Source organism: Heteronotia binoei, chromosome 8 (assembly GCF_032191835.1).
Source record: "Heteronotia binoei isolate CCM8104 ecotype False Entrance Well chromosome 8, APGP_CSIRO_Hbin_v1, whole genome shotgun sequence".
NCBI classification, from domain to species: domain Eukaryota; kingdom Metazoa; phylum Chordata; class Lepidosauria; order Squamata; family Gekkonidae; genus Heteronotia; species Heteronotia binoei.
In genome coordinates this window covers 131,940,935-131,963,648 of record NC_083230.1, presented here as the reverse complement: position 1 = coordinate 131,963,648, position 22,714 = coordinate 131,940,935, and the positions used below count along the sequence as shown (strand labels likewise).

Below are 22,714 nucleotides of genomic sequence, written 5' to 3'. Positions count from 1 at the left end.
GGAACCCACCCGGAGATGCCTGATCCCACAGCCCCTCAGATAGGAGGTGACAGGAGGGGGTCCGCAAGTGGATGAGCCCTGCTGAAAAAGTTCGGGGGGGGGCTATATCAGGTGCCCGAACCTCAACGGCCTGTGGCTGCTGTGGCTCAGTTCTTTACTACTGGACTGCCCCAAACTTTCCAGGAATGTACCGCACATAGTGCCATGATGGCACAAGAACGGGGCACGTGCCCATGCAATTCCAAGCCAAAAGGAGCTGGATCGTATCCTACTCAACTCACACGTCCTCAAATGAACATGTTTTGCAACAAGGTCTGGGATGTTGCCACACTGGGATTGAGGTAGTCATGGGGGGGGGGAGAACCATTTGAGGGTCAGGAGGCCCTAAACTAAGCCCCCCCGCTCCCGGGGCCTGGAGTACAGCTAGAGCTGGTTTCCTGGGGAAGGTGGTGCTGCTGGGCTGAAGCAGACCTGTTTGCTTCCATGGGGAGAGAAGAGGGAGGTTTCCTCCACCCCAGAAGGGAGCAGGAGCAGATCCCAGCACCCAGGAAGTCTGCTCAGGCCTGTGGGCTCTGGGCATGTGGGGCCTCAGCCCACCAGTGGGAAACAGACTGCAGGGGGGCCCAGGCAACAGACTCTAGGAGCTTCTGCCTTCTCCCAGGGTTTCCTGTTCCCTTGCCCTGGAGTAGAAGAGGAAGAAGAAGATATTGGATTTATATCCCGCCCTCAACTCCGAAGAGTCTCAGAGCAGCTCACAATCTCCTTTATCTTCCTCCCCCACAACAGACACCCTGTGAGGTGGGTGGGGCTGAAAGGACTCTCACAGCAGCTGCCCTTTCAAGGACAACTCCTGCGAGAGTTATGGCTGACCCAAGACCATTCCAGCAGCTGCAAGTGGAAAAGGGAGGAATCAAACCCGGTTCTCCCAGATAAGAGAGCTCTGGCTGACCCAAGGCCATTCCAGCAAGTGCAACTGGAGAAGTGTGGAATCAAACCCGGTTCTCCCAGATAAGAGAGCTGTGGCTGACCCAAGGCCATTCCAGCAGGCGCAAGTGGAGGGGTGGGGAATCAAACCCGGTTCTCTCAGATAAGAGAGCTCTGGCTGACCCAAGGCCATTCCAGCAGCTGCAAGTGGAGGAGGGGGAATCAAACCCGGTTCTCCCAGATAAGAGAGCTCTGGCTGACCCAAGGCCATTCCAGCAGGTGCAAGTGGAGGAGGGGGAATCAAACCCAGTTCTCCCAGATAAGAGAGCTCTGGCTGACCCAAGGCCATTCCAGCAGGTGCAAGTGGAGGAGTGGGGAATCAAACCTGGTTCTCCCAGATAAGAGAGCTGTGGCTGACCCAAGGCCATTCCAACAGCTGCAAGCGGAGGGGTGGGGAATCAAACCCGGTTCTCCCAGATAAGAGAGCTCTGGCTGACCCAAGGCCATTCCAGCAGCTGCAAGTGGAGGAGGGGGAATCAAACCCGGTTCTCCCAGATAAGAGAGCTCTGGCTGACCCAAGGCCATTCCAGCAGGTGCAAGTGGAGGAGGGGGAATCAAACCCAGTTCTCCCAGATAAGAGAGCTCTGGCTGACCCAAGGCCATTCCAGCAGGTGCAAGTGGAGGAGTGGGGAATCAAACCCGGTTCTCCCAGATAAGAGAGCTCTGGCTGACCCAAGGCCATTCCAACAGCTGCAAGCGGAGGAGTGGGGAATCCAACCCGGTTCTCCCAGATAAGAGAGCTCTGGCTGATCCAAGACCATTCCAGCAGCTGCGAGTGAAGGAGTAGGGAATCCAACTCGGTTCTCCCAGATAAGAGTCCGCACACTTAACCCCTTCATCAAACTGGAACTGATAGATCCACTCCCTCATAAGCCTCCTCTCCAGCAGGTCAGCTATGGAGCGGGTGCCAGTCTTCATGGACAAGGAGGGGGCAGGGCTGGGAAACAGAAGAGGTCCAACGGGCTCTTGTGTCAAATGCCTGAGGGGGGGGGCAGTGGTCTCCACTCCCACCGCTCTTCCCTCCTGCACAGTAACCAAGGCAATGTGTTCCAAAGTGAAAGCTTGAGGCTCTGGGTCCCCAATTTTTAAATTTCACCAGCTCTTGGCATTCCAGTCCATGTCCCTGGCACATGGCTGGCCTCCTCCACTGCCAGCTGGGCCACAGGTCCCTGTGGGTGCGTTGCCACTCTCTTTCCAGCAGGAGAGAGGGAAGGGGGCTCTTCTACATCCTGCAGGCTGGCACCAAATCAAACCCCACACTGATATCCGAAGGGAACGGCCGGGCCGGAGCCCGCAAGTGCCATGTTTCCTCGTTGCCAGCAGGTGGGGTGCTTTCCCCACTCTGTGGGAGAGGACGCTGTGGAAGGGTTCCGCCTGTTCTCCTCTGGGCCGTGCAGGTGTTCCAAACGGAGGAAGCCGGGAGGGTGAGCGTGGCTGCCCTTCAGCTGGCTCTGCAAAACTCCCTGCAGCTGTGAAAAGCCTGGTCAGGCCAGCCCCAGGAGCCCTTCTGGAGGCCCCCAAAGCAGCACCTCGTTCTTCTTCTTCTTCTTCACAAGGTGCTGATTGCCAGTGGGGAGGAAACGAAACCCGCTGCTGCCCCACTGTGCCCCATCCCTCAAAGCCCACAGCCCACTCCTCGGGAGGCCAGATGTGGAATACTTTCTGGGCAGAAGGAACACCCTCCATCTGGCTCAGCAGCTCAGCCCCTTAGATACCCCCTGCGGAAAATAAATGGCCAAGACAGACACGCAGCTGTGGAAGCCCACCAGTCCGAAAGACCCCCGCTCTTTCCACCCTGCACGCTGACCCCCTTCGAAAACGGACACAAACAGAACAGTCCCTGGTGGGGGTGGGGGAATTGCCCCAGAGTGCTTGTAAGTGTGGCTGCATACATGAACCCCTCAGTGCTCCCCGACACCCACACAGATCCTGGCCATACAACCCCCCCCCCACACCCCTGGTGCGAGTCACAGGCAGGTGCGCAAGAGGAAGTGCGGTTCCCCCTCCATTTTTTCACACAGGCAGTCTGAAGGGCTACAGAAGCGGGGACATTCTGTAAAACCCGCCGGTGAGCATTCTGGGTTCCTGGGGGTGACAAGTGGGGGCGGGGGAGGCAGGCAAGGCAGTTCCCAAACAAAGAGTGAACGAAGCATTCTGGCTGGGGCTCTTCTCAGGGTGTGATCCAGCCAACGTGCCCTCTGAAGTGTTGTGCAGTGTGGAAGTGCCCCAAGCCATGGCCACCCGGCAGATCGTGGTGACAGCCCATCCCGAGACAGCCAGGAGTGCAGGACAGACACGGTGCCATCCTCGGGTGGCATGAAGAGAAAGCTCCCCGGGCACAAGCATGTTGCCCTGGGTGGGCACCTGCCTTCTCCAGCATCTGGCATGGCTTCTCCAGGCCTTGCCCTCCTGCTGTGCCCCGGAAGCCAAGAACGGCTGCTGATTCCTGAGAAGGACTTCCCAGGAGGGAGATCCAAGGTCTCCGCGGGCCTTCGCCTCCTGCTGTGCTGGGCTGCTCTTCTGCCAGGCCTGGTCGCTGCAGCTCTGGGGAAAGACGACTCTGGAGAGCCAAGGAATCAACAACACACTTACTGGCAAAAGGGGGCTTCGCCTCTGGAGTGGGAGAGACTATTGCTCAGAACTCTTGCTCAGTTTTCCAAACGGAGGGCCTCTCCCAAACCAAAAGCGGCAGAACCGGTGGGGTTGGGGGGAAACAACATCTGAAAAGGGAGGAGAGCCCATGACTCTGTCCCAATAGACAATGACTTGATCAGTAAAGTCTAGGGCTACCCAGAGGTTAAATCTTCACAACCAAAGTTTATGCCTCTTTCCCATCAGTGTCTGCAAGGCAGCAAGCATGGAAACAGCAAAACATTTAAGCAATTTGAAATACAGTTAGCATTCCAGGATCATTCAATTCAAGATGGGATTTTAAGGAAAATGGCCATTCTTGTGAAAAACCTACCTAGTGTATAGAATCACAGAGCTGGAAGGGACCTCCAGGGTCATCTAGTCCAACCCGCTGCACAATACAGGAAACTCACAAATCCCTCCCCCTAAATTCACAGGATCTTCATTGCTGTCTGATGGCCACCTAGCCTCTGTGCAAAAACCTCCAAGGAAGGAGAGCCCACCACCTTCTGAAGAATCATAGAGTTGGAAGGTACCTCCAGGGTCATCTGGTCCACAGTGCAGGAAACTCACTGCACAGTGCAGGAAACTCACAACCCCCTCACCCTAAATTCACAGGATCTTCATTGCTGTCTGATGGCGATCCAGCCTCTGTTTAAAAACCTCCAAGGAAGGAGAGCCCACCACCTCCCGAAGAATCATGGAGTTGGAAGGGACCTCCAGGGTCATCTAGTCCAGCCCCCTGCACAATGCAGGAATCTCACAAACCCCTCCCCCTAAATTCACAGGATCCTCATTGCTGTCAGGTGGCCACCTAGCCTCTGTTGAAAAACCTCCAAAGAAGGAGATTTTTAAACAGAGGATAGATATTGTTATCTTCCCCTCTCCCCGAGGAGCTCAGAGTGGCTACCAGAGGCCTCCCCTCCATTTTAGCTTCACAACCTGCCGCCGAGTGAAGGAGGCTGTGTGGAGAACGTGTGACTGGCCCACATTGCAGTGCCTGGGCCAAGATGTCAGGCACATGTCCACACACCTTTGTGTGCGTCTCTCTGCCAAGCGTCAGAGCTTCTAGAACAGCACCATTCTTTGTTACTCTTGACCACGCTCCTACCCAGCAAACACTAGCCCAGAGTTGACCGTATTTTTCTACACAATGGGCCTTTTCCTAAGTGGTATATAAATGTACTATATACATAGGAACTGTATATTATTATATTATGTATCAGTCCAAGATAAGAACATAAGAACAAAAGAGAAGCCACGTTGGATCAGGCCAAAGGCCCATCCAGTCCAACACTCTGTGTCACAGAAGAACATAAGAGAAGCCATGTTGGATCAGGCCAATGGCCCATCCAGTCCAACACTCTGTGTCACAGAAGAACATAAGAGAAGCCCTGTTGGATCAGGCCAGTGGCCCCTCCAGTCCAACACTCTGTGTCACATAAGAACATAAGAGAAGCCATGTTGGATCAGGCCTACGGCCCCTCCAACACTCTGTGTCACATAAGAACATAAGGGAAGCCATGTTGGATCAGACCAATGGCCCCTCCAGTCCAACACTCTGTGTCACATAAGAACATAAGAGAAGCCATGTTGGATCAGGCCAGTGGCCCCTCCAGTCCAACACTCTGTGTCACATAAGAACAAAAGAGAAGCCATGCTGGATCAGGCCAATGGCACATCCAATCCAACACTGTTTCATACAGTGGCCAATATATGTGTATGTGCGTGTATATATATATATACACACACACACAGACACACACACATACATTCACACACACACACTGTGGCTAATAGCCACTGACGGACCTCTGCTCCATATTTTTATCCATTCCCCTCTTAAAGCTGGCTATGCTTGTAGCCGCCACCACCTCCTGTGACAGTGAATGATCTGAGGAAGATAACCCAAAACCAAGCTGAAGAAATCTCGAGTCTTTGTCAACTGTGCTTTTGGATTTTATAAGGAAACAACGGAGTTGTGGCACGTCAAGTCGTATGTACTCACACCTCTGAGGAGCCCTATTCTTAATTAATTATTTATTGAGCAATTATTTCTAATTCTATGGCCAACTCTTTGAAAGTAAGGATTCTTTGATGCTATATTCGAGGGCTGAGATTAGAGGGATGCTTTGGTGGCACATTGTAAACATATTCATTAATACTGAAGAATGCAAGCAGACTTTTTTTTTTACCAAAATATTGTTTCATTATGGTTGAGTGCAAGTCAAGGTTTTTGTGTTTCTGCTTGTACGCTGGCCAGCCTTGTGTGACCCAGACACACTACATTCGGGATGCAGCCTATCGAAAGCATCGGCAACATCCTTAGCCGATAAGCAGTGTTCCCTCGAAGCTGAGTGAGTGACAGCTGCCTCACAGATTTTTGGCCTCCATCTCACACGTTTTTGAAAAAAATGGCTCCAGAGCAAACTACTCTATGCAGTCGCTCACAACTTTAACGTCAGGAGCTCACAAAGTAGAATCTTTGCTCACGAGACTCAGAGGGAAAAGTGCTGAGAAGGTCAGCTTGTCTGAAGCATCTCCACAGCAGTGCGCACGGACTGGGGGTGCCCTTTCCCACAGAGGCAAGCAAGACGGAGCACCCACAGTTGCTAGCTGAGCAGATGGTGTGGAAATGTCTACAGGAAGAACAAATCGGACCCCAGAGCTGCAGCCAACGGCTTAGGAGCAGCGATGACTCCGATCTGAAAGCCTCAGAGATGCATTCCCTGCAAGGACAGTCTGTTGCTGCCCTCAGTCTCAGAAAGAGGAGGAGGAGGAGAAGAGGGCGACATTGGATTCATATTCTGCCCTCCAATCAGAGTCTCAGAGCAGCTCACAATCGCCTTTATCTTCCTCCCCCACAAAAAACACCCTGTGAGGTGGGTGGGGCTAAGAGGGCTCTCCCAGAAGCTGCCTTTTCAAGGGCAACCTCTGCCAGAGCTCTGGCTGACCCAAAACCATTCCAGCAGCTGAAAGTGGAGGAGTGGGGAATCAAACCCGGTTCTCCCAGATAAGAGAGCTCTGGCTGACCCAAGGCCATTCCAGCAGCTGAAAGTGGAGGAGTGGGGAATCAAACCCGGTTCTCCCAGATAAGAGAGCTCTGGCTGACCCAAGGCCATTCCAGCAGGTGCAAGTGGAGGAGTGGGGAATCAAACCCGGTTCTCCCAGATAAGAGAGCTCTGGCTGACCCAAGGCCATTCCAGCAGCTGCAAGTGGAGGAGTGGGGAATCAAACTCAGTTCTCCCAGATAAGAAAGCTATGGCTGACCTAAGGCCATTCCAGCAACTGCAAGTGGAGGAGGGGGGAATCAAACCCGGTTCTCCCAGATAGGAGAGCTATTGCTGACCCAAGGCAATTCCACCAGTTGCAAGTGGGTGAATGGGGAATCAAACCCGGTTCTCCCAGATAAGAGAGCAATGGTTGACCAAAGGCCATTCCAGCAGGTGCAAGTGGAGGAATGGAGAATCAAACCAGGTTCTGCCAGATAAGAGAGCAATGGCTGACCCAAAGCCATTCCAGCAGCTGCAAGTGGAGGAGTGGGGAATCAAACCTGGTTCTCCCAGATAAGAGCGCTATGGCTGACCCAAGGCCATTCCAGCACCTGCAAGTGGAGGAGTGGGGAATCAAACCCAGTTCTCCCAGATAAGAGAGCTATGGCTGACCCAAGGCCATTCTAGCAGCTGCAAGTGGAGGAGTGCGGAATCAAACCCGGTTCTCCCAGATAACAGTCCGCACACTTCACCACTACACCACACTGGCTTCCTCAAGACATCTGCCTCCATTCCTGAGGACTGGAAGGTAGCAAATGTCACCCCCTTCTTTAAAAAGGGTTCCAGAGGAGATCCGGGTAACTACAGGCCAGTCAGTCTGACTTCAATACCGGGAAAGTTGGTAGAAATCATTATCAAGGACAGAATGAGTAGGCACATTGATGAACACGTGTTATTGAGGAAGACTCAGCATGGGTTCTGTAAAGAAAGATCTTGCCTCAGTAACCTGTTACATTTTTTTGAGGGGGTGAACAAACATGTGGACAAAGGAGACCCTATAGATATTGTTTACCTTGACTTCCAGAAAGCTTTTGATAAAGTTCCTCATCAAAGGCTCCTTAGTAAGCTCGAAAGTCATGGAGTAAAAGGACAGGTCCTCTTGTGGATCAAAAACTGGCTAATTAATAGGAAGCAGAGAGTGAGTATAAATGGGTAGTCTTCACAGTGGAGGACAGTAAGCAGTGGGGTGCCGCAGAGCTCAGTACTGGGTCCCATGCTCTTTAACTTGTTCATAAATGATTTGGAGTTGGGAGTGAGCAGTGAAGTGGCCAAGTTTGCGGATGACACTAAATTGTTTAGGGTGGTAAGAACCAGAGAGGATTGTGAGGAACTCCAAAGGGATCTGTTGAGGCTGGGTGAATGAACGTCAACGTGGCAGATGAGGTTCAATGTGGCCAAGTGCAAAGTAATGCACATTGGGGCCAAGAATCCCAGCTCCAAATACAAGTTGATGGGGTGTGAACTGGCAGAGACTGACCAAGAGAGAGATCTTGGGGTTGTGGTAGATAACTCACTGAAAATGTCAAGACAGTGTGCGACTGCAATAAAAAAGGCCAACACCATGCTGGGTATTATTAGGAAGGGAATTGAAAACAAATCAGCCAGTATCATAATACCCCTGTATAAATCGATGGTGTGCTCTCATTTGGAGTACTGTGTGCAATTCTGGTCACTGCACCTCAAAAAGGATATTATAGCATTGGAGAAAGTCCAGAAAAGGGGAACTAGAATGATTAAAGGGCTGGAGCACTTTCCCTATGAAGGAAGGTTGAAACGCTTGGGGCTCTTTAGCTTGGAGAAACGTCGACTGCGGGGTGACATGATAGAGGTTTACAAGATAATGCATGGGATGGAGAAAGTAGAGAAAGAAGTACTTTTCTCCCTTTCTCACAATACAAGAACTCGTGGGCATTCAATGAAATTGCTGAGCAGTCGGGTTAGAACGGATAAAAGGAGGTACTTCTTCACCCAAAGGGTGATTAACATGTGGAATTCACTGCCACAGGAGGTGGTGGCGGCCACAAGTATAGCCAGCTTCAACAGGAGGTTAGATAAGAATATGGAGCAGAGGTCCATCAGTGGCTATTAGCCACAGTTTGTGTGTGTGTGTGTGTGTGTGTGTGTATTTTGGCCACTGTGTGACACAGAGTGTTGGACTGGATGGGCCGTTAACCTGATCCACCATGTCTTCTCTTATGTTCTTAAGGTGAGACTGCTGAACTTGGGTTCATTCACAAATGCAGAACAATGAACTCCCCTGAGATGAAAAGGACTTAAGATTCTGATCTCACTACAGATGCTGATTTTCTGCCCGCCAGCATTGCTCCTCTGTTCTAACCAGGTTGCTTACAATGTGTTTTGTTGTCCCTGAGTCTCTTCTTTGCAACACCCCTCCCACCTTCTGAGGGACTGAGAGGTCTCCACTCCAGTTTGCATTTGACTCTTGACAACTCCTACCCAGAAAATCTTCAGTCTCCAAGGTGGTTCTGGGCTCTAATGTAGCTATCCTACTACAGAGCAACATGACTACCCTCTGAAGCTCTTGTCATGAAATTCTACTGCCCCCAGAATCAAAGCTAAACTGCCTTTAACAATCTGAGCAGACACATAAGAGCATAAGAGAAGTCATGCTGGATCAGGCCAGAGGCCCATCCACTCCAACACTCTGTGTCACATAAGAACATAAGAGAAGCCCTGTTGGATCAGGCCAGTGGCCCATCCAGTCCAACACTCTGTGTCACATAAGAACATAAGAGAAACCATGTTGGATCAGGCCAATGGCCCCTCCAGTCCAACACTCTGTGTCACATAAGAACATAACAGAAGCCCTGTTGGATCAGGCCAATGGCCCCTCCAGTCCAACACTCTGTCACATAAGAGAAGCCCTGTTGGTTCAGGCCAGTGGCCCATCCAGTCCAACACTCTGTGTCACATAAGAACATAAGAGAAGCCATGTTGGATCAGGCCAATGGCCCATCCAGTCCAACACTTTGTGTCACATAAGAGAAGTCATGTTGGATCAGGCCAATGGCCCATCCAGTCCAACACTTTGTGTCACATAAGAGAAGTCATGTTGGATCAGGCCAATGGCCCATCCAGTACGACACTCTGGATCACATAAGAACATAAGAGAAGCCATGTTGGATCAGGCCAATGGCCCATCCAGTATGACACTCTGGGTCACATAAGAACATAAGAGAAGCCATGTTGGATCAGGCCAATGGCCCCTCCAGTCCAACACTTTGTGTCACATAAGAACATAAGGGAAGCCATGTTGGATCAGGCCAATGGCCCCTCCATTCCAACACTCTGTGTCACATAAGAGAAGCCCTGTTGGATCAGGCCACTGGCCCATCCAGTCCAACACTCTGTGTCACATAAGAACACAAGAGAAGCCTTGTTGGATCAGGCCAATGGCCCATCCAGTCCAACACTCTGTGTCACATAAGAACATAAGAGAAGCCATGTTGGATCAGGCCAATGGCCCATCCAGTCCAACACTCTGTGTCACATAAGAACATAAGAGAAGTCATGTTGGATCAGGCCAATGGCCCCTCCAGTCCAACACTCTGTGTCACGTAAGAACATAAGGGAAGCCATGTTGGATCAGGCCAATGGCCCCTCCAGTCCAACACTCTGTGTCACATAAGAACATAAGAGAAGCCCTGTTGGATCAGGCCAGTGGCCCATCCAGTCCAACACTCTGTGTCACATAAGAACATAAGAGAAGCCATGTTGGATCAGGCCAATGGCCCCTCCAGTCCAACACTCTGTGTCACATAAGAACATAAGAGAAGCCATGTTGGATCAGGCCAATGGCCCATCCAGTCCAACATTTTGTGTCACAGAAGAACAGAAGAGAGCCATGTTGGATCAGGCCAATGGCCCATCCAGTCCAACACTCTGTGTCACAGAAGAACAGAAGAGAGCCATGTTGGATCAGGCCAGTGGCCCATCCAATCCAACATTCTGTGTCACAGAAGAACATAAGAGAAGCCATGTTGGATCAGGCCAATGGCCCCTCCAGTCCAACACTCTGTTTCACATAAGAACATAAAGGAAGCCATGTTGGATCAGGCCAATGGCCCCTCTAGTCCTACACTCTGTGTCACATAAGAACATAAGAGAAGCCATGTTGGATCAGGCCAATGGCCCATCCAGTCCAACACTCTGTGTCACAGAAGAACAGAAGAGAGCCATGTTGAATCAGGCCAGTGGCCCATCCAATCCAACATTCTGTGTCACATAAGAACATAAGGGAAGCCATGTTGGATCAGGCCAATGGCCCCTCCAGTCCAACACTCTGTGTCTAAGAACATAAGAGAAGCCATGTTGGATCAGGCCAATGGCCCATCCAGTCCAACATTCTGTGTCACAGAAGAACAGAAGAGAGCCATGTTGGATCAGGCCAATGACCCATCCAGTCCAACACTCTGTGTCACAGAAGAACAGAAGAGAGCCATGTTGGATCAGGCCAGTGGCCCATCCAGTCCAACATTCTGTGTCACAGATGGACATAAGAGAAGCCATGTTGTATCAGGCCAATGGCCCATCCAGTCCAACATTCTGTGTCACATAGTGGCCAAATACTTATATATATATATATATATATATATACACACACACAAACACACACATATATATACACACTGTGGCTAATAGCCCCTGATAGACTTCTGCTCCATATTTTTATCTAACCCCCTCTTGAAGCTGTCTATGCTTGTAGCCGCCACCACCCACTGTGCCTTGAAATGTTATTGGTCTCTAAGGCGCTAACTGGACTCAAATCTGGCTCTTCTGCTACAGACTACCATGGCTACCTTCCCGAAACCACAAAACACCAGGTAGGCCTTGCAGCAACTGATCCAAGGTACACTGGGAAATGACTGGGGCCCAGGCCATACCACATGGCAAGCCATTCTATTGAAACAGTTCTCTCTGCATGTTGACTGTTAAATATTTGTGAGAGGGAGACTCCATAACTACCAGCTGACAGGCCTGTGAAATGTCCAATTTAGAAAACTGTTGACCTCCAGCCAATTTTGCAAACAAGTCTGGAGGTTTTGGAATTGGATATTGTGTTCCACAGCTCATACTGAATTTACCGTAAATTTATACTCCATGAATTCCGACTGTGCAATCTACTGTGGGGGCTGCCCGATTGTTAAAAGGCACTGCGGAAATGCCCTTTTCTGCTGCAAAACAGCTAGCTGCTTGTCCACCACCTTCCTCCTTGCACACAGCACTGGCTGAGGCTTCAAACACCTGTGTGATGCTCCTTATTCAATCTCCAGAGGAACTTGGCATCCTTTTCCTTGACCCAATGCTGACTTGTACTGACTCAAATACTCATTCTACTGGACTGCATTCATTCTGAACAGAGACAGAATATACATTAAGGAATAACATAAGAACCTAAGCACCTAAGAGAAGCCATGTTGGATCAAGCCAATGGCCTATCCAGTCCAACACTCTGTGTCACATAAGAACATAAGGGAAGCCCTGTTGGATCAGGCCAGTGGCCCATCCAGTCGAACACTCTGTGTCACTGAAGAACATAAGAGAAGCCATGTTGGATCAGACAAATGGCCCTTCCAGTCCAACACTCTGTGTCACATAAGAACATAAGAGAAACCCTGTTGGATCAGGCCAGTGGCCCCTCCAGTCCAACACTCTGTGTCACATAAGAACATAAGAGAAACCCTGTTGGATCAGGCCAGTGGCCCCTCCAGTCCAACACTCTGTGTCACACAAGAACATAAGAGAAGCCATGTTGGATCAGGCCAATGGCCCCTCTAGTCCAACACTCTGTGTCACATAAGAACATAAGAGAAGCCATGTTGGATCAGGCCAATGGCCCCTCCAGTCCAACACTTTGTGTCACATAAGAACATAAGGGAAGCCATGTTGGATCAGGCCAATGGCCCCTCCATTCCAACACTCTGTGTCACATAAGAACATAAGAGAAGCCCTGTTGGATCAGGCCACTGGCCCATCCAGTCCAACACTCTGTGTCACATAAGAACACAAGAGAAGCCTTGTTGGATCAGGCCAATGGCCCATCCAGTCCAACACTCTGTGTCACATAAGAACATAAGAGAAGCCATGTTGGATCAGGCCAATGGCCCATCCAGTCCAACACTCTGTGTCACATAAGAACATAAGAGAAGTCATGTTGGATCAGGCCAATGGCCCCTCCAGTCCAACACTCTGTGTCACGTAAGAACATAAGGGAAGCCATGTTGGATCAGGCCAATGGCCCCTCCAGTCCAACACTCTGTGTCACATAAGAACATAAGAGAAGCCCTGTTGGATCAGGCCAATGGCCCCTCCAGTCCAACACTCTGTGTCACATAAGAACATAAGAGAAGCCATGTTGGGTCAGGCCAATGGCCCCTCTAGTGCAACACTCTGTGTCACATAAGAACATAAGAGAAGCCCTGTTGGATCAGGCTGTCAAAACTTGAAGAACTTCAGACGAGACCCATTACTTTGTTTCAAAAGTATAAGGCGTTTATTGAGAACTGTGTTCAGGGAAAGCACAAGTTGACTCTGATAACGGACTCAGCGATTGATACATTCTTTATGCAGTTGTAACAGAAACAATAAAACCATTTCTCACACTCTGGGAGACAGTTGTCTGTTCTCAAGGTCCCTTATCTACTTGTAGGAGGAAGGAGCCCTGCTGCGATGCTCTGGCAGGCTAGCTTCAAAGGACACCTGCAGATGTTTCCCAGAGGCTATCTGTCACCCTTCAGCGGTCACAGTTTGTTTGAAATGCAAAGCATTTAGTTAGTAGGCCTGACTACGAGAATCTGGAATTAGTAAGCAGTTACAATATGGAGTCGGTTAGGCTAATATCATTAAGCTCAGCATACACAACAGATACAAGTTCTGACACAGGCCACTGGCCCATCCAGTCCAACACTCTGTGTCTCATAAGAACACAAGAGAAGCCCTGTTGGATCAGGCCAATGGCCCATCCAGTCCAACACTCTGTGTCACATAAGAGAAGCCCTGTTGGATCAGGCCAGTAGCCCATCCAGTCCAACACTCTGTGTCACATAAGAACATAAGAGAAGCCATGTTGGATCAGGCCAATGGCCCATGCAGTCGAATACTCTGTGTCACGCAGTGGCCAAAAAAAGGAGGTTCACAAGTGGGGCTAGAAGCCCTTCAACTTTGTCCCCCCCCCCTCCCCGTCAAGCACCAGAAATACAGAGCAGACATAAGAACATAAGAGAAGCCATGTTGGATCAGACCAATGGCCCATCCAGTCCAACACTCTGTGTTACACAGTGGCCGAAAAAACCCAGGTACCATCAGGAGGTCCATCAGTGAGGTCAGGATACTAGAAGACCTCACACTGTTGCCCCCCACCCTCCCAAGTCCAAGAATACAGAGCATCACTGCCCCAGAGAGGTCCAACAATATGCTGCGGCTAATAGCCACTGATGGACCTCTGCTCCAGATGTTTATCCAATCCCCTCCTGAAGCTGGCTATGCTTGTAGGTGCCACCACCTCCTGTGGCAGTGAATTCCATGTGTTAATCACCCTTTGGGTGAAGAAGGACTCCCTTTTATCCTCTCTAACCCGACTGCTCAGCAATTTCATTGAGTGCCCACAAGTTCTTGTATTGTGAGAAAGGGAGAAAAGGACTTCTTTCTCTACCTTCTCTACCCCGTGCATAATCTTGTAAACCTCTATCATGTCACCCCTGCAGTTGCACTATGTCTGACAATACATAGAGAGATGCCCAGTCCAAGTGAAAATTATCAACCCAGTCATGCCCTAAGAGAGTCTAATGTTCTTTGAAACTGCTCCTTGAAGTTTGCTGTTTGGACCTCTGAGACAAACATTCATAAGAACATAATAATAATAATAAGATGATATTGGATTTATATCCCACCCTCTACTCCGAAGAGTCTCAGAGCGGCTCACAATCTCCTTTACCTTCCTCCCCCACAACAGACACCCTGTGAGGTGGGTGGGGCTGGAGAGGGCTCTCACAGCAGCTGCCCTTTCAAGGACAACCCCTGCCAGAGCTATGACTGACCCAAGGCCATGCCAGCAGGTGCAAGTGGAGGAGTGGGGAATCAAACCCGGTTCTCCCAGATAAGAGACCGCACACTTAACCACTACACCAAACTGGCTCGCCATGCTGGATCAGGCCAATGGCCCATCCAGTCCAACACTCTGTGTCACACAGTGGCCAATATACACACACACACATTGTGGCTAATAAACACTGATGGACCTCTGCTCCATATTTTTATTTAACCCCCTCTTGAAGCTGGCTATGCTTGTAGCCGGCACCACCTCCTGTGGCAGTGAATTCCACATGTTAATCACCCTTTGGGTGAAGCAGGACTTCCTTCTATCCATTTTAACCTGACTGCTCAGCAATTTCATTGCATGCCCACGAGTTCTTGTATTGTGAGAAAGGGAGGTCACTTGCCATTTCTCCTGTAACCCTGTTGTCATATGCCCAGGCAACCACTGTGACCAACGCCAGCCCTGTGACACCAGGAGGAATGCTGCTCCTGCAGATAAATCCATGGATTCTGGCATCTTCTTCTCAGTATGTGCCGTGATCTGGTATGGGGGCACCACAGCTGGTTCCAAAGGGCCGTGCAAACCCCAACCCCTGAAATCCAAAAAGGGCCGTAACTGTTTTCTGCTTCTGCCCTTGGATGGGCAGGGGGAGCAAGAAGGGAGGGATGGTGGCTCAATGGTAGAGCATCTGTTTGGTAAGCAGAAGGTTCCAGGTTCAATCCCCGCCATCTCCAACTCAAAAGGGTCCAGGCAAGTAGGCATGAGAAACCTCATCTTGAGATCCTGGAGAAAGAGCCGCTGCCAGTCTGAGGAGACAAGGCTGACTTGGATGGACCTGATTCAGTAGAAGGCAACTTCATATGTTCATAAGTAGACTAGACCCCCAAACCCCTTGCTGCTTCTGGGTTGCCTGACAAAGTGCACAGACCTGTACCAAGCGACCTCTTTTCCGCGACTGTTGCAAAGAAAGTCTACACGCACATGAACACAAGCACATGATGCTGCTTTCCAGAGAATCAGACCCATAAGGTCAGTACTGTCTGCTCAGACTGGCAGCGGCTCTCTCTCCAGGGTCTCAGGTGGAGGTCTTTCCCATCACATCTTGCTTGGTCCTTTTCAACTGGAGATGCCTGGGACTGAACCTGACACCTTCTGCAAGCCAAGCAGATGAGATACTCTGCCACTAAGCCATGGCTCCTCCCCACACAACAAGAAGTCACAGGCCCCTGGTGACTTAGGGACACCCTCTTCCATCATGAAGTCTGAGGGGAGGTCTTTGATCCGTGGCCTTGAGAAGGCTGCTCTGTTCCCAGCAAGCAGATGCCAGAGAGACTGATCTAGACCCCTGCCAGACAAGCACTCACTCTCCTCTGAACTGGTCCTATAGTAGAAAGACTTGCAGGCTGGACCTGGTAGCTTAAAGCAGTTCCGCAATCCCCACTGCTTTGGGCGGACAAAAATAATCTGCGTAGCTAGCTGGGGTGAGGAACCTCTGAACTCAAATTATCACTGGAGACCCCCAAACAACTTGTAACAGTTGACCTTTCCTGGAAGGACTCTGCAAAGGGTACTGACAGCTTCCTTGGACAAACTACACAGACTGCCACAGACACTGTTTTCTGGATGCCAAAAGTCATCTATGAATCAGCTGCTTTTTCTTGTATCATTTAACAGCTCATGTTAACCATTATACTTTGCTTCTGCTTTCTAGACTTCCAGTTGATTCTACACCCCAAATCCCATTTCACTGTTTATTGAGTGTCCCATCTTGTTAAGGTTGCCAATCTCTCAGTCACAACCCCTTACACTGCTCTCTCCCCCGCAACCCGGGCTCAGTGCTTGCTCTGCCCTTCCTGCTTTTCCCAGTGGGTTCTGCAGAAGAAGGGTGACTAAGGCCGAGGTCAGACGCACATAAATTGATGAGATGGGCATGGATGATAGCCAGTTGCATATCAGATTTTATGCGGTTGTCCAAACATCAGCATTGGTCATTGGCTTGTTCGTGTCCTGCACTGCCACGACTGGGAAGCGGACTTTTTTGATAGTACATTAAATCCAGACCAAGAATGCTTCCGACAACTTCCGCGTGTACTTTCTATGTTTGAATGCTCCATTGTAGCCCACTCATTGCAAGCGCACATCCGCTTCCCTGCGAGAGCGCACTCCAAATGATATTGTGCCAGCAATTGTTGACTCAGCCTTCCAACCTTCCGAGGTCGGTCAAATGAATACCTAGTTTGCTGGGGGGGTGGGGGGGGAATGTAATGACCGGGGAAGGCAATGGCAAACCACCCCTTAAAAGGTCTCCCTTGAAAACTTTGACAGTTTTCGGACACAGCTTACCACGCGGTCACATTCCTGTTCTCTCCGCAGCATCTGTCGGATTTCCCACTATCTGCGCCTGAGTTACAGGAAGTGCCGCAGCTTTTGCGTAGCAAACATAAACTGGGTTTTAGCAGTTTACGTTTGCTACGCAAAAGCCGCGGGACTTCCTGTAACTTCGGTGCAGATAATGGGAAATCCAATGGACGCTGCGGAGAGAACAGGATCGTGTCCCCGTGGTAAGCTGTGTGCGAAAACGGTTTTTGTGAAAACAACTGCTGCGTGTACATGGGACCTTTCCTAAATGGGGGGGGGGTGAGGCAGATCGCCCACCTTTGCTGTCTCCCTGCCAGGCAGGGAGATGGCAAAGGCAGTTCCCGGGCTTCCCACCCCCCCTTTAAACACCCAGGTGGGGTGTTTAAATGTGAGGAAAAGGCAGATCGGCCACCTTTGCCTTCTCCCCGCCAGGCGGAAAGATGGCAAAGAGAATTCCTGTGCTCCACCCATTTAAACACCCTGGCGGGGTGTTCATTTTTTGTGACAAGTCTACGTTGTTTGATGCCCATTCTGGCCTGTTCTGGCCCATTCCGGCTTTTACCCTGTCCCGTTTAAATGGGGGGGGAGATGACCCGCCAGTTGGAGAGACAGCAAAGAGAGTTGCCGTGCTCCCCCCACATTTAAACACCACGGCGGGGTGTTTAAATGGGGGGGTGGGGGAGGAAGATGAACCACCTTTGCAGTCTCCCCGCTAGGCGGAGAAACAGCAAAGAGAACTCCTGGGCTTCTCCTCGCTGGCCGGGTGTTTAAATGGCGGGGGGGGGGGGGGGGGCAGATCGCCCACTTTGCTGGCACCTTTTTTTTAAAAAGCCAAGCACGATATCCCACGGTACTGCACTTGCGCGAGTGTGGAATGTCATCTCAAAAGATGAGGTCCAGTTGAGACCTCTGATCAACCAACGTGGGGACCAGCGCTGCTTAGAACTTAAGGATGGAGGGACGTCTGACCAGGAAATTCCTTGTAAAAAAGCTGCGGGGTATAATAGCATCAGGTTCGGGATGGATTTAATGGTGAGTGTGACCACGGCCTAACACATGATTAACAAAAGGTGATTAAACACATGGAATTCACTGCCACAGGAGGTGGCGGCGGCTGCAAGCATAGCCAGCTTCAAGAGGAGATTGGATAAATATATGGAGCAGAGGTCCATCAGTGGCTATTAGCCACAGCGTATTGTTGGAACTCTCTGTCTGGGGCAGGGATGTTCTGTATTCTTGGTGCTTGGAGGGGGGGGGGCAACAGTGGGAAGGCTTCAAGTGTCCTGGCCCCACTGATGGACCTCCTGATGGCACCTGGGTTTTTTGCCAGTGTGTGACACAGAGTGTTGGACTGGATGGGCCATTGGTCTGATCCAACATGGCTTCTCTTCTGTGGCACAGTGTGTTGGACTGGATGGGCCATTGGTATGATCCAACATGTCTTCTCTTGTGTTCTCATGTGACACAGAGTGTTGGACTGGATGGGCCATTGGCCTGATCCAACAGGGCTTCTCTAATGTTCTTATGAAGGGCTCTCCTTGCCTCTGTGCCCCACAGCTGGTGCCTCTAGGCTGGCGGAGGGAGCTGCTCCCTAGGTCCCTCGATTCTTCTAAAGGAATAAATGGGCTCCTTCTCCCCTTTAAGTTCTGTGACAGAAAAGGGATTTGCACCCAGAAGAACCAGTGACGTGGGGCTGCCTCCTCCTCACCCACATCCCCCACTCCCACCAAGTGTGAATTCCCTTCAACACTGTTCTGGCCAAATCCCTTTTCACTTTCCCCAGCAATGGCTGGCTTGCCTCACTGCTTAAAAGAGAATTCAGCATATCCATTCAGGATGGGTCTTCCAGTACCTCTGATTTACAAGAATGCCCCCCCCCACACACACACATACATACACTGGCTCTAGCTTTCATTCCCCCTCCTCTCTCATGGTTTGTTTTCCTCTGCTTTCCTAACCCCTCCCCTCCCCTGTGTTTAAGACTACTTTTTGTGAGTTTTTTTTTAACTTTGGGATCTTCCTGCCAACTTGGACTTTCTCTTGGGCTTGCAGGGACTTTAGCTGGCTTGCCATGAGGATGTTTTGATCTGTGTAGGGCCTGTTAAACAGAAAACAACTCAGCCACATTCTGAGACAGCTCTGAGTCAGCAGAAGCTGGCAAGCAGGAAGATGAGTTGCAGGCTTGTCAGGATTCAGTCAATAGCTGGTGCAGAGCCACAGACACCCTCCTGTTTCAACAGGTGAAACTCAGTTGGCTGTTTCCATCCTTCCAGTATCACCCACACCCTTAGAGCACCACAGATGGTGGCTGAGAACAGAGCTACTGGAGAGATGACAAAGTGCACGTTTCCTGGCCTGATGCCAGGTGCTTGCAGAAAGCAAAGATGAAAAGTTGCAGGATTATTCTTGAGCAGCTGGCTGCAAGCAGAACTCTTAAGCATATGGCTATCAAAACCAGCCAAGGAAGGCAGTTAGGCATGGATGCAACATTTACAATAGACACTCCACCACCAACTCTACTTTATGGAACCATGATATTTGGAATGAACAAATTTGCCTTTCCTGACTTCTGGAACACTGACCTTTGGACTAAATGACTCTCCCTGGCCTGGCTTCTGGTACCTGATACTCCAAGCCAGCTAGTCAGTAAGTCCCCACCTGTAAAAGACCGAGAGACCTTTGGCCGAGGCTGAGAGACCTTTGGCTCACCACTGTTGGAAACTGGACACTGGATTAAAGGAGGGGGTCACATCCAATACTTATATTTTTCTAAATTAAAAGGTGCTCAATCAGGAAAACTGACCAGGGGGGGGGAGATACAATCCCACCCCTACCACCTGTTGCCCCTCTTCAGGTGTATCAGCAGAGAAGTGAGCTTCTCAACTGTCACAGTTTTCCTGACTGTCCCCCTCTGCTTCCTTAGAAGGAAAAGAAGAGTTGGTTTTTTCACCTCATTTTTCTGTATCCTAAGGAATCACAGAATCATAGAGTTGGAAGGGACCTCTAGGGTCATCTAGTCCAATCCCCTGCACAATGCGGGAAACTCACAAACTCCTCCCCCTAAATTCACGGGATCTTCATTGCTGTCAGATGGCCACCTAGCCTCTGTTGAAGAACCTCCAAGGAAGGAGAGCCCACCACCTCCCAAGGAGGAAGACTGTTCCACTGAGGAATCATTCTCACTGTCAGGAAGTTCTTAGAATCATAGAATCACAGAGCTGGAAGGGATCTCCAGGGTCATCTAGTCTGACCCCCTGCACAATGCAGGAAACTCACAAACTCCTCCCCCTAAATTCACAGGATCCTCATTGCTGTCAGATGGCCATCTAGCCTCTGTTTCAAAACCTCCAAGGAAGGAGAGCCTCCACCTCCCCAGGAGGAAGCCTGTTCCACTGAGGAACCCCTCTAAACTCACAAACCCCTCCCCCTAAACTCACAGGATCTTCATTGCTGTCAGATGGCCATCCAGCCTCTGTTTAAACACCTCCAAGGAAGGAGAGCCCACCACCTCCCTAGGAGGAAGCCTGTTCAATCGAGGAACCGCTCTAACAGTCAGGAAGTTCTTCCTAATGTTGAGCCAGAAACTCTTGATTTAATTTCAACCCATCGGTTCTGGTCCTACGTTCTGGGGCCACAGAAAACTATTCTGCACCATCCTCTATACGGCAGCCCTTCGAGAACTTGAAGAGAGTGATCCTATTCAGAGCACCTTACAATTGCCTTTCTTTCCTCTCCCCCCACCATGTGGGGGAGGTGGGGCTGAGAGATTCTGAGAGAACTGGGACTGGCCCAAAGTCACCCAGTAGGCTTCATCTGGAGGAGGAGGAGGAGTGGGGAATCAAACTGGATTCTCCAGATTACAGTCTGCTGCTCTTAATCACACTCGCTCCCACTGGAATGAATCAGCTGCACTAAGTCGGAGAAGCAGCACAGCGTAGGGGCTTGAAGAGAGATGGGGGAGGGGAGCAGAGGAGATTCATTTGCCTCCTAGCATGTTTTGTAGCCGATCTGTTGGAACTGCTCTATTGGCAGAAACCCACAGATAGCCTGCCGCCCCTTGGCCCCCATATACGATCGAGCGACAGCCTCAAGCACTCCCACGCTTTGACAAGTCATCATAAGTCAATCCTTGCCACTCCACATTTGCGGCCAGCAGTGCGCCAGGAACTGTACGGAACGCAGAAGGGACCAAATCCCAGGCCACACAGACAGCAAGGAGGATGACCAGAGGAAGGCCCCGGAAATGGTCTTGGGTTTATTGAGGAGCTGATGGGAAGGCTGTGCCATGCTGGAAAGGTGGAGCTGTCTTGGGAGAGGGGCTGTGGCCGAGTGGCAGAGTCTCTGCTTGCCATGCAGAAGGTCCCAGATTCAGCCCCTGGCAGCATCTCTAATTAAGGGCTAGGCAGTTGGCGAGGGAATGACCTCGGCCTGAGACACCCTGGAGAGCGGCTGCCAGTCTGAGTAGGCAATACTCAGGGGGGTTTTTTTGTAGCAGGAACTCCTTTGCATATTATTGTAGCAGGAACTCCTTTCCCCATATACACCCCGGAGGGCACTGCGGTCTGCTACCCAGCACCTCCTCACCGCCCCTGGCCCGAAGGATGTCTGTCTTGCCTCGACCAGGGCAGGGGCTTTTAAGGTTTAAAGTTTAAGGTTTATTGGATTTATATCCCGCCCTCCCCTGCCTGGTGGAATCAGCTCCCTCTGGAGATCTGGGTCCTACCTGAGCTGCTGCCATTTTATAGGGCCTGTAAGATGGAGCTGTTCCGCTGGGCTTTTGCTGAGGCAGTGGTCGTCCTGTTCCACCAACTGTTCCATCAATCGGCCTCCCTTGTTGGGACATCAAGCTACAGCCTTGTTGTGGTGCTGAACCTGATTATGAACAGCGTCACTTCTCCTTGGGCCAAACGGTTGTATTTCGTGAAATGTGCCCTCTCCGCCGGTGATGCACCTAATTTCGTTTCATTGTTCTACTGTTTTGGTTTTATTGTTTTGTTTTAAATTTGAATTGTAGGTTTTTATTGCCCAATTTATGTTGTAATCCGCCCTGAGCCCATTATGGGAAAGGCAGAATATAAGGCTACTAAATAAATAAATATTAGGCCACACCCTTGTTATGTAGCCAATCCTCCAAGAGCTTACAGGGCTCTTCTTACAGGGCCTACTGTAAGCTCTTGGAGGATTGGCTACATCAGGGGTGTGTGGCCTAATAGGCAAAGGAGTTCCTGTTACAAAAAAAAAAGCCCTGGCAATACTGACTTGATGGCCAGATTGAGTACAAATCAGCTTCATGAAGGTAGGACCAGAACCAAGGGGTTGAAATTAAATCAAAAGAGTTCCCGGCTCAACATTAGGAAGAACTTCCTGACCGTTAGAGTGATTCCTCAATGGAACAGGCTTCCTCTTTGGAAGGTGGTGGGTTCTCCTTCCTTGGAGGTTTTTAAACAGAGGCTAGATGGCCATCTGACAGCAATGAAGATCCTGTGAATTTAGGGGGAGGGGTTTGTGAGTTTCCTGCATTGTGCAGGGGGTTGGACTAGATGACCCTGGAGATCCCTTCCAACTCTGTGATTCTATTATTTTAAGAACTTCCTGACAGTGAGAACGTTTCCTCAGTGGAACAGGCTTCCTC

General features: G+C 50.4%; 1 protein-coding gene across 1 annotated transcript in view; it reads right to left on the bottom strand.

Moving 5' to 3' along the window:
- Positions 1 to 22,714, bottom strand: part of SHANK3 (SH3 and multiple ankyrin repeat domains 3) — a 613,814-nt gene that overhangs the window by 146,780 nt on the left and 444,320 nt on the right.